General features: G+C 41.6%; 1 protein-coding gene and 1 pseudogene across 6 annotated transcripts in view; both read left to right on the top strand.

The window, feature by feature from the left end:
• Window positions 1–9,099, top strand: part of KANK1 (KN motif and ankyrin repeat domains 1) — a 238,518-nt gene that overhangs the window by 126,447 nt on the left and 102,972 nt on the right. The window lies entirely within an intron of this gene.
• LOC108314491 lies at window positions 7,727–8,901 on the top strand (annotated as a pseudogene). The gene has a single exon (XR_005202601.1). The product of XR_005202601.1 is annotated as a developmentally-regulated GTP-binding protein 1-like (transcript).

The following is a 9,099-nucleotide window of genomic DNA, read 5'->3' as shown; positions in this document are numbered from 1 at the left end:
ACACTGTTTAATATCCAGGCTTATGCGGTATCAGTAACTATTAGAGAAACCAAAATGGAGGATCCAGAAGTTCTTATCAAATATAATCCTTAAGATACAAACAAAGCAGTCATTGAGTAGTTTCTTAGCCCATTTTCTCTGGCTTATGGTAGAATTCCTGAAACAGGGTAGCATATAAAGAAATTTGTTACAGGTATGGAGGCCGAGAAGTTCAAGGTCAAGGGGACGTACGGTAAAAGCCTTCTTGGTGGTACCAATAAAGCCTGCTGAGCTGGAGTGTCACTTGAATCACATTCGCCACTTTTGCTTTGTTCCTGAGGTTTTGCTCTCCTGTCATTATCTTGCCTTTCAAGAAGGTAACTAACTTGTTACCCTCTGCTATGTCAAAGATATTGTTTGGTTCAGGATAAGCATATGAACAGAGTTTTAGATAAATCTCTATTTCTTGGCCATTGAGGCTCAAGTTATATTGTTAGCACCAACTCTGTAAAGTGCCTCAATGTGTTTTTTCAACGAAAGGCAAAATATTTGGCAAAGAATATTTTAATTCTTTACCTGTAGGTTCTGGGCAGACTTCACGTTTCCGTTCTTTTGAGATAGATTGACTTTGTTGTCTTTCATAAACTTGTTAAATTTGCCCTCTGCCCTTGAAGAAGCGCTTGGTTCCTTCTAATTCTTGTCTGTAGATTCCTCTAATACTCCATCAGAGTATTGACATTTTCTCTTCACAGAGTGATTCTTCTCTCTGCCATTCAGTTTGACTGTGTTATTGCCAGGAAGAGACAGATAATGGGATATCAGCAATGTCCACAACTTAGGAGCACTTCATTCCTTTTTTCCTACAGCTGAGCAAGTAGAATTAACTGTACTTATTTTTGTGTATTTTAATACATTCGCCTGAGCAAAGTCAGTGATCTAAAAGCTTTATAAAATGAATAGTGCATAACAAAATCACACCTTGATGTAAGTCCTGCCTTCCTACAAGCGTCCCATAAAAACACTCTTAAGACATACTTTTCCTCCACAGATCTGATTGCCAAACACTTTGTCTCACTAGGCTTTAAGAGGTCTCTTCAAAGCTGTCATTTTACTTCAGCTGGGATTACATTCCGCCCTATTTCACTTAAATATACACCTTCCCTTTAATTTTCTCTCATATCATTGGTAGTAATCAATGTGGCAAGAGTTCACTTTCTTTTCACATGGAGATTTGATCTTAGATTATTTAATTTAATTTAGTTTATTTATTTATTTGAGACAGAGACTCACTGTATTGCCCAGGCTAGAGTGCAGTGGCACGACCTTGGCTCACTACAACCTCTGCCTCCCTGGCTGAAGTGATTCTTGTGCCTCAGCCTCCTGAGTAGCTGAGATTACAGGCAGGCACTACCACACCTGACTAATTTTTGTATTTTTAGTAGAGACAAGGTTTCACCTTGTTGGCCAGGCTAGTCTTGAACTCCTGGCCTCAAGTGATTTGCCCATCTTGGCCTCCCAAAGTGCTGGGATTACAGACACAAGCCACTGTGCCTGGCCTATCTTAAATGATTTAACAAACAGTGCCACACCTTCTGCCCTCTGTGAGTGTCTCAGGCTCTAAGTAAAGTGTCTTGTCTTCGTCTTTTCAGGCTGCTGTAACAAAATGCCACAGGCTGTGTAATTTATAAGCACCATAAATTTATTGCTTACAGTTCTGAAGACTAGGAAGTCCAAGATCAAGGTGCCAGCAGATTCAGTGTCTGGTGAGGGCCTGTTCCTCATGGATAGTGCCTTCTATGTCCTTACATGGCAGATGGGAAAAAGAGCTAACAAGCTTCCTCAAAATCCTTTTGTAAGGGCACTAATCCCATTCATGAGGGCTCTACCTTGGTGATTTAATCACCTTCCAGAGGACCCACTCTTAATGCCATCATCTTGAAGGTTTGATTTCCAAATATAAATCTTGGTGGATGCAAACACTGAGACCATAGTAGTCTCCCAGACCTCATTGTATTCAGCTTCGTTTTAGGATAACTCTACATTTGAATTAAGAAACCGAGAGTTTGTATTCTCAACTCTATGCTTCATGAAATTAAATACTGTTGGCTTCTCATTCTCACTGCTCAGGCAGGATTAGTCCATCTGAATGAAAACTCCCTTTGGGGGCGGCACACATCACCATATTTTATTTTATTTTTTTGAGACACAGTCTCTCTGTTGCCCAGGCTGGAGTGCAGTGGTGTGATCTTGGCTCACTGCAGCCTCCACCTCCCGGGTTCAAGTGATTATCGTGCATCTGCCTTCCAAGTAGCTGGGTTTACAGGTGCGTGCCATCACGCCCAGCTATTTTGTTTTTGAAATGGAGTCTCATTTTGTCTCCCAGGCTAGAGTGCAATGGCACTGTCTTGGATCACTGCAACCTCTGCCTCGCAGGTTCAAGTGATTCTTCCACCTCAGCCTCCTGAGTAGCTGGAATTACAGGTACCCACCATCATGCCTGGTTAATTTTTGTATTTTTGTAGAGACGGAGCTTGACCATGTTGGCCAGGCTGGTATTGAACGCCTGACCTCAGGCGATCCACCTGCCTCAGCCTCCCAAAGTACTGGGAGTATAGGCGTGAGCCACCGTGCCCGGCCTAAATTTTGTATTTTTAGTAGAGGCGGAATTTCTCCATGTTGGCCAGGCTGGTCTAGAACTGCTGACTTCGGGTGATCTGTCCACCTCAGCCTCCCAAAGTGCTGGGATTACAGGCCTGGCCCACTGCACCTGGCGACGATTTTTAAATGTCTATATTGCAATGAAATTTTAAAAGGGATAGCTAAATTTTGATGTAAGCTTATAAATAGATGTTGCCAAGAGCCATGTTGATTTGATAGCCCAAACCAATTTTCCATTTACGCTAGTTACATACTTCAAGTCTGAAAAATGTAGTCTAGTATGGGAAAAAGGCCTGTGATGGTGAGAAATGCAGTAAGAACTGGTAATTAATGCAATCAGATGTGAACAGTATGTTTAAGGGTAGTCTGGACATGAATGTGTATACTCTGTCTTTATCAGATAAACAAAGTCTTTTTACCTAGTGGTTGTTTCCTGAGTTAGAAGAATCCTCCTTATCGGATATCTGCTTTGGTCACTGGAGGGAAGGTAGATCACTGGACGGAACGTCTTGTTGATCCTCCTTGTTTCTTAGTACTCTGAGATGGGTTTGTTTTATGAAATGAGTAAGATTATCTCTACCACCATCAACAGCATGCAAATGGAGCTGCTGCACCAAGTTCAGGGTGTTCTACTAAACAATGGGATTCCAGAAAATTTTACGGCATATTACCCTGTACTGGAGAAACTTGGAACAGAGGCATCCTCAAATCCTAACTGCAGGGAAGCTTAGCCTATGTCCTTGGCTGATGAGGGTATGATTAGTAAGAAAGAACCCAGTGATTTTTTTCTCTACCTATCTTATATCTTACTCTCTTGCCATTTCTTCTAAAACCTTTTCATCCTATCTTAATCTTCGCTGACCAACTTACCCTGATATTAATGATCAAGGAAATTCATACATTTTGGTTTTTTAGGAACTACTTTATTGAGGTATAATTCACAAACTATACAGTCCCCCCTTTAAAGTATATGATGCAGTGGTTTTTAGTAACGTCACATAATCGTACATTTTCAAAAGCCCATTTCCCTGACAACCCCCACAAACCCCCCAGCACTAGACAGTCATTATTCTGCTTTCTGTGTCCATGGATATGTTAAATACTGTGTTTTAGTTGGGGATAGGATGCCCATAGTCAGAAAGGCTGAGCTTATGTGAACTGTTGGCTTGGATTTCTGTGCGAATTAAGCTAGCTTACTTCTGACACAGCAGATGCTGGACTTTTTAACATCTTTCCTCATTGTGCTTCCTGACTTGTTACCTCTGTATCATAAAAGCATGAGAGGCCCTAGAATAAATGAGCCTGCAGAAAACTGCATGGTTAAGTTACCCCATTTGTGTTTTACAAAGGTAATGGAAGGGAATAACCTTTATCTTTGAGGGACACATACAAAAAGCCGTTTCCTCATCCTCCCTAACCCCAAAAAATAAGACACTTTTACATCAGCTTCTATAAATTGACTTACACTTGAACAAACTAAAAACTCTAAGAAGAGTAGAGCTTAGCTGGCAGGCCTGGTTTTGAACAAGTATTTGATTTTGCTAATCTTGGTAGTGCATAAGATTACTTTTGTAAATTTCCTGTAGAAAAATTCTTGGTTCTTGGACACACTCAGCTACCAGAACAGAGAGATGGTTTACACTTCTATGAATTACCAGCTGATAAAATTTTCCTCCTTTGAATGGAAGAAAAATTCAAGGCAGACAAGAATTTTTGTGGCAGGTAACCCTTATTTAAAATTTATTTGAATTTCTAGAGGCGAATTAATTTATTTCTCGGTCTTTCACAATAAATAGGTGGCTGTCACCTTTTTTTTTTTTTCTCTATCTAGTGAGCTTCTACTATAGAAGCAAGAAAGTTAGTGCTTCCTTTTGATATTTTGAGAGTTTTATTTTTGGGCCTCTCCTTGGCTGTCTTTCCTCCTTATAAAGCCGGTGTCGAAGTAATGGCGATGTTAAGTATGATTAGCGTTCTAAATTTTTTTTAATGCATGTTTATTACTAAGTATTTTGTCTTCTTTTCTTCCACTTCGTGGCTCCATATTAAATAGGGTGGGACCTTTTAATAAACAAAACAAAAAAGAGAAAAGCCTATTTGGAAACATATAAAAATAGCACAGGATAGTTCATTTTTAAGGTTCTAGTTACATCACAGTTTGGAAAGATCTTATTCTTTTAAAAAAAAAAAAAGAAAGTTTTGAACTGAGGATCTGTGAAGGTGGGAAGTGACCCTCATTCATCTCCATCTTCCTTTGAAATTTTATACAGATTTTTGGTGGCAGTGGGGGGGGGGGGGTGCGTGTGTGTCTGTCTGTATTTTCTGGTGAGCAGATCCATAACTTTCATAAGCATCAAAGCCACTACCTTTAAATATCTTTTTGATTGCTTTTACTGTAGTTGTTGTTTTAAAATCTGCTTTTTGCCATTTAAAGACATCTTTCAAATATTAGTTAACTCTTGAATGTTTCTTTGCAGAATAAGATCCTTTTGCAGTACATTTTTTTGTTTGTTTAATACCTACCTGAAATTTTGGTCCAAGCTCTAGGGGCCTTATTCCGTAAGAATTTGGTTTAAAAGCAAAAGATTTTTGACGTAAATAAATTTTGTTTGTTTGTTTGTAGCGATAGGGTCTCACTGTGTTGCCCAAGCTGGTCTCAAACTCCTGGGCTGATCCTTCTGCATAGGTCTTCCAAAAGTGTAGGGATCGCAGGTGTGTGTCAATGTGCTCAGTACTGATTTGTGGGGGTTTTGTTTTGTTTTGTTCTGGAGACAGACTCTCACTCTGTTGCCCAGACTGGAGTGCAGTGGCATGATCTCGGCTCACTGCAACCTGTGCCACCTGAATTCAGGCAATTCTCCTGTCTCAGCCTCCCAGGTAGCTGGGATTACAGGTGCCTGCTTTTGCACCTGGCTAATTTTTATATTTTTGATAGAGATGGGGTTTCACCATGTTGCCCAGGCGGGTCTCGAACTCCTGATTTCAGGTGATCCACCCGCCTTGGCCTCCCAAAGTGCTGGGATTACAGGCGTGAGCACCTAGCCTTGATTTGTTTTTGCATGTGAGATAATGTGTGTTCTAGTGCAGTATGGTGTGTCATAAAGAGCATGATTTGTTCTTACTGATGCAATGAATACATTGGTTCTTCTACATGCAGTAGAATGCTGGTAATGTGGTAATTATAGTCGCCAGTCTTTTTAATCTCTATAACAGAAGAAGCAGAAGTAGAGCAGATCTTGGCCTTGTAGGTCTAGAGACCGAGCTATAATGTCTTCCAGGAAAGCACTTAACCAGAACACAGGTTTATAAATTGCTATGGTTACTAAAGTTTCAATCAAGATGTTAAGTACCTACGATTTGGGTGTATGTGCTACCCTTTTGAGAAGCATTGATGAGTTCATTCCCTCTCTGCTATAAAGAAATACCAGAGACTGGGCAATTTATAAAGAAAGGGGGTTTAATAGGCTCGCAGTTCCACATGCCATGTGGGAAGCATGGTGGCATCTGCCTCTGGGAGGCCTTAGGAAACTTAGAATCATGTCAGAAGGCAAAGGGGAGGCAGGCACATCTTATGTGGCCAGAGCAGGAGGAATAGTGAGAGGAGTGAGGTGCTACACACCTTTAAACAACCAGATCTCGCGGTAACTCACCCACTATCACAAGAACAGCACCCAGGGGATGATGCGGGCCCAGTCATGAGAATTCTGCCCCTGTGATCCAGTTACCTCCCACTAGGCCCTACCTCTCACACTGGGGATTACAGTTCAACATGAGATTTGGTGGGGACACTGATCTAAACCATATCAAGCATTAATATTCCAGTTAACCTGTGTGAAAAGGAACTGAATTCTGCTGTGAAATTTTTTAAGAATTAGGCCTAGGAAATGCCTGGTGGCTCACACCTGTAATCCCAGCACTTTGAGGGGCTGAGGTGGGCAGATCACTTAAGGTCGGGTGTTTGAGACCAGCCTAGCCAACATGGCAAAACCTGTCTCTACAAAAATACAAAAATTAGCCAGTCGTGGTGGTGAGCACCTGAAATCCCAGCTTCTGAGGAGGCTGAGGCAGGAGAATCCCTTGAACCTGGGAGGTGGAGGTTGCAATGAGCCAAGATCATATACTGCCCTCCAGCCTGGGCGACAGAGTGAGACTCCATCTCAAAAAAAAAAAAAAAAAAAAAGAGGTCTTAAGATAATAATCAGTGAAATACAAGTAATATTTTTAAGAAATGAAATCCCTAAAGCTTAAAAACTAATGTATTAAATTACCAATTTTTATACATTAGGGATTTCATTTTTTAAAATATGACTTGAGGCTGGGCGTGGTGGTGGCTTACAATCCCAGCACTTTGGGAGGCCAAGGCAGGAATTCAAGACCAGCCTGGAAAACATGGTAAACTCCTGTCTCTACTAAAAATACAATAATTAGCCGGGTATGGTGGTGTGCACCTGTAATCCCAGCTCCTCGGGAGGCAGAGGCAGGAGAATAGTTTGAACCCTGTAGACGGAGGATGCGGTGAGCTGAGATTGTACCACTGCATTCCAGCCTGGGCAACAGAGTGAGACACCATCTCAAAAAAAAAAAAAAAGAAAAAAAATATATGTATACATGTGAGACTTCATAGACACACATTGGTGTATACAACAAAAAGCATTAAGAAATTATCTCATGATTTAGCCACAAAATTAAAAGATTTCACAAATATTTATTATGCTTACCCATTCGACTGGATGATATGTAGGAATGACAAGAGGTCTGAGGCATAGTAGTAAACCCATGGAGCTGATAGTTTCAGGGTCAAGAAGATACCCAATAAAGACTTTGTTTCCTTTTGTAAGTCTCTCTAAGTTTATTTAGGATACCTGTTTTGACAGCCATATAGACCTTTAGAAAATAGGACATCACCAGGCACCACAAAGAAATAGATGGAAAAATATTTAAAAATAAATTGGTGGCTCATCATGCCTGTTATCTCAGCATGTGGCTTGGGAGGCCAAGGCAGGAGGATCACTTGAGGCCGGGAGTTCAAAACCAAGCTGGACAACATAGCAAGATCCTGTTAAAAGAATTTTTAAAATTCTTTTAGAGTTTGCCCGCGGGTGTGTGAAGAGAAACAATCAATGTAGAGGCCACAGGGGACTCGCCAGGATGAGCAGCACCTTAGCTAAGATCGGGGAGAGAGAAGCTGAGATGGCTCGGACTCAAAAGAACAAGGCCACAGCACACCACCTAGGGCTGCTTAAGGCTCATCTTGCTAAGCTTCGTCGAGAACTCATTACTCCAAAGGGTGGTGGTGGTGGAGGTCCAGGAGAAGGTTTTGATGTGGCCAAGACAGGTGATGCTCGAATTGGATTTGTTAGTTTTCCATCTGTGGGGAAGTCAACACTGCTTAGTAACCTGGCAGGGGTGTATTCTGAGGTAGCAGCCTATGAATTCACTCCTCTGACCACCATGCCTTGTGTCATCAGATACAAAGGTGCCAAGATCCAACTCCTGGATCTCCCAGGTATCATTGAAGGTGCCAAGGATGGGAAAGGTAGAGGTCGTCAAGTCATTGCAGTGGTCTGAACCTGTAACTTGATCCTGATTGTTTTGGGTGTCCTGAAACCCTTGGGACATAAGAGGATAATTGAAAATGAACTGGAAGGCTTTGGCATTCGCTTGAACAGCAAACCCCCCAACATTGGCTTTAAGAAGAAGGACAAGGGAGGCATTAATCTCACAGCCACTTGCCCCCAGAGTGAGCTGGATGCTGAAAATGTGAAAAGCATTCTGGCCGAATACAAGATTCATAATGCCGATGTGACTCTACATAATAATGCTGCAGCTGATGACCTCATTGATGTGGTGGAAGGAAACAGAGTTTATATCCCCTGTATCTATGTGTTAAATAAGATTGACCAAATCTCCATTGAGGAATTGGATATCATCTATAAGGTGCCTCACTGTGTACCCATCTCTGTCCATCACCGTTGGAATTTTGATGACCTACTAGAAAAGATGTGGGACTATCTGAAACTAGTGAGAATTTATACCAAACCCAAAGGCCAGTTACCAGATTATACATCCCCAGTGGTGCTTCCTTACCCCAGGACCACAGTGGAGGATTTCTGCATGAAGATTCACAAAAATCTCATCAAATAATTTAAATATGCTCTGGCCTGGGGTCTCTCTGTGAAACACAATCCTCAGAAAGTGGGTAAAGACTATATGTTGGAGGATGAGGATGTCATTCAAATTGTGAAGAAGTGAAACTTTCCCCCTTTCCCATCTGCTGGGTGAACCACAACAACTTTCCCCATGATCAAGCACCCTACACCAGTTCTTTCTGGCTTTGACAGTCACTGGATCAGGATCCAGGGGAGGGAGATGGAGGCACCCAAACTGGAACTTCATTTGTCTTACCTTGGTGTCACTGTGTATGTTGAACTGCATAAAAGACCTGGTAGGCTGGTCAGCTACATG

This window comes from Cebus imitator, unplaced genomic scaffold (genome assembly GCF_001604975.1).
Source record: "Cebus imitator isolate Cc_AM_T3 unplaced genomic scaffold, Cebus_imitator-1.0 Scaffold155, whole genome shotgun sequence".
In the NCBI taxonomy this organism is placed as follows: Eukaryota; Metazoa; Chordata; class Mammalia; order Primates; family Cebidae; genus Cebus; species Cebus imitator.
Note: the sequence above shows the minus strand (reverse complement) of the source record. Positions and strands in the feature narration are given on the sequence as shown.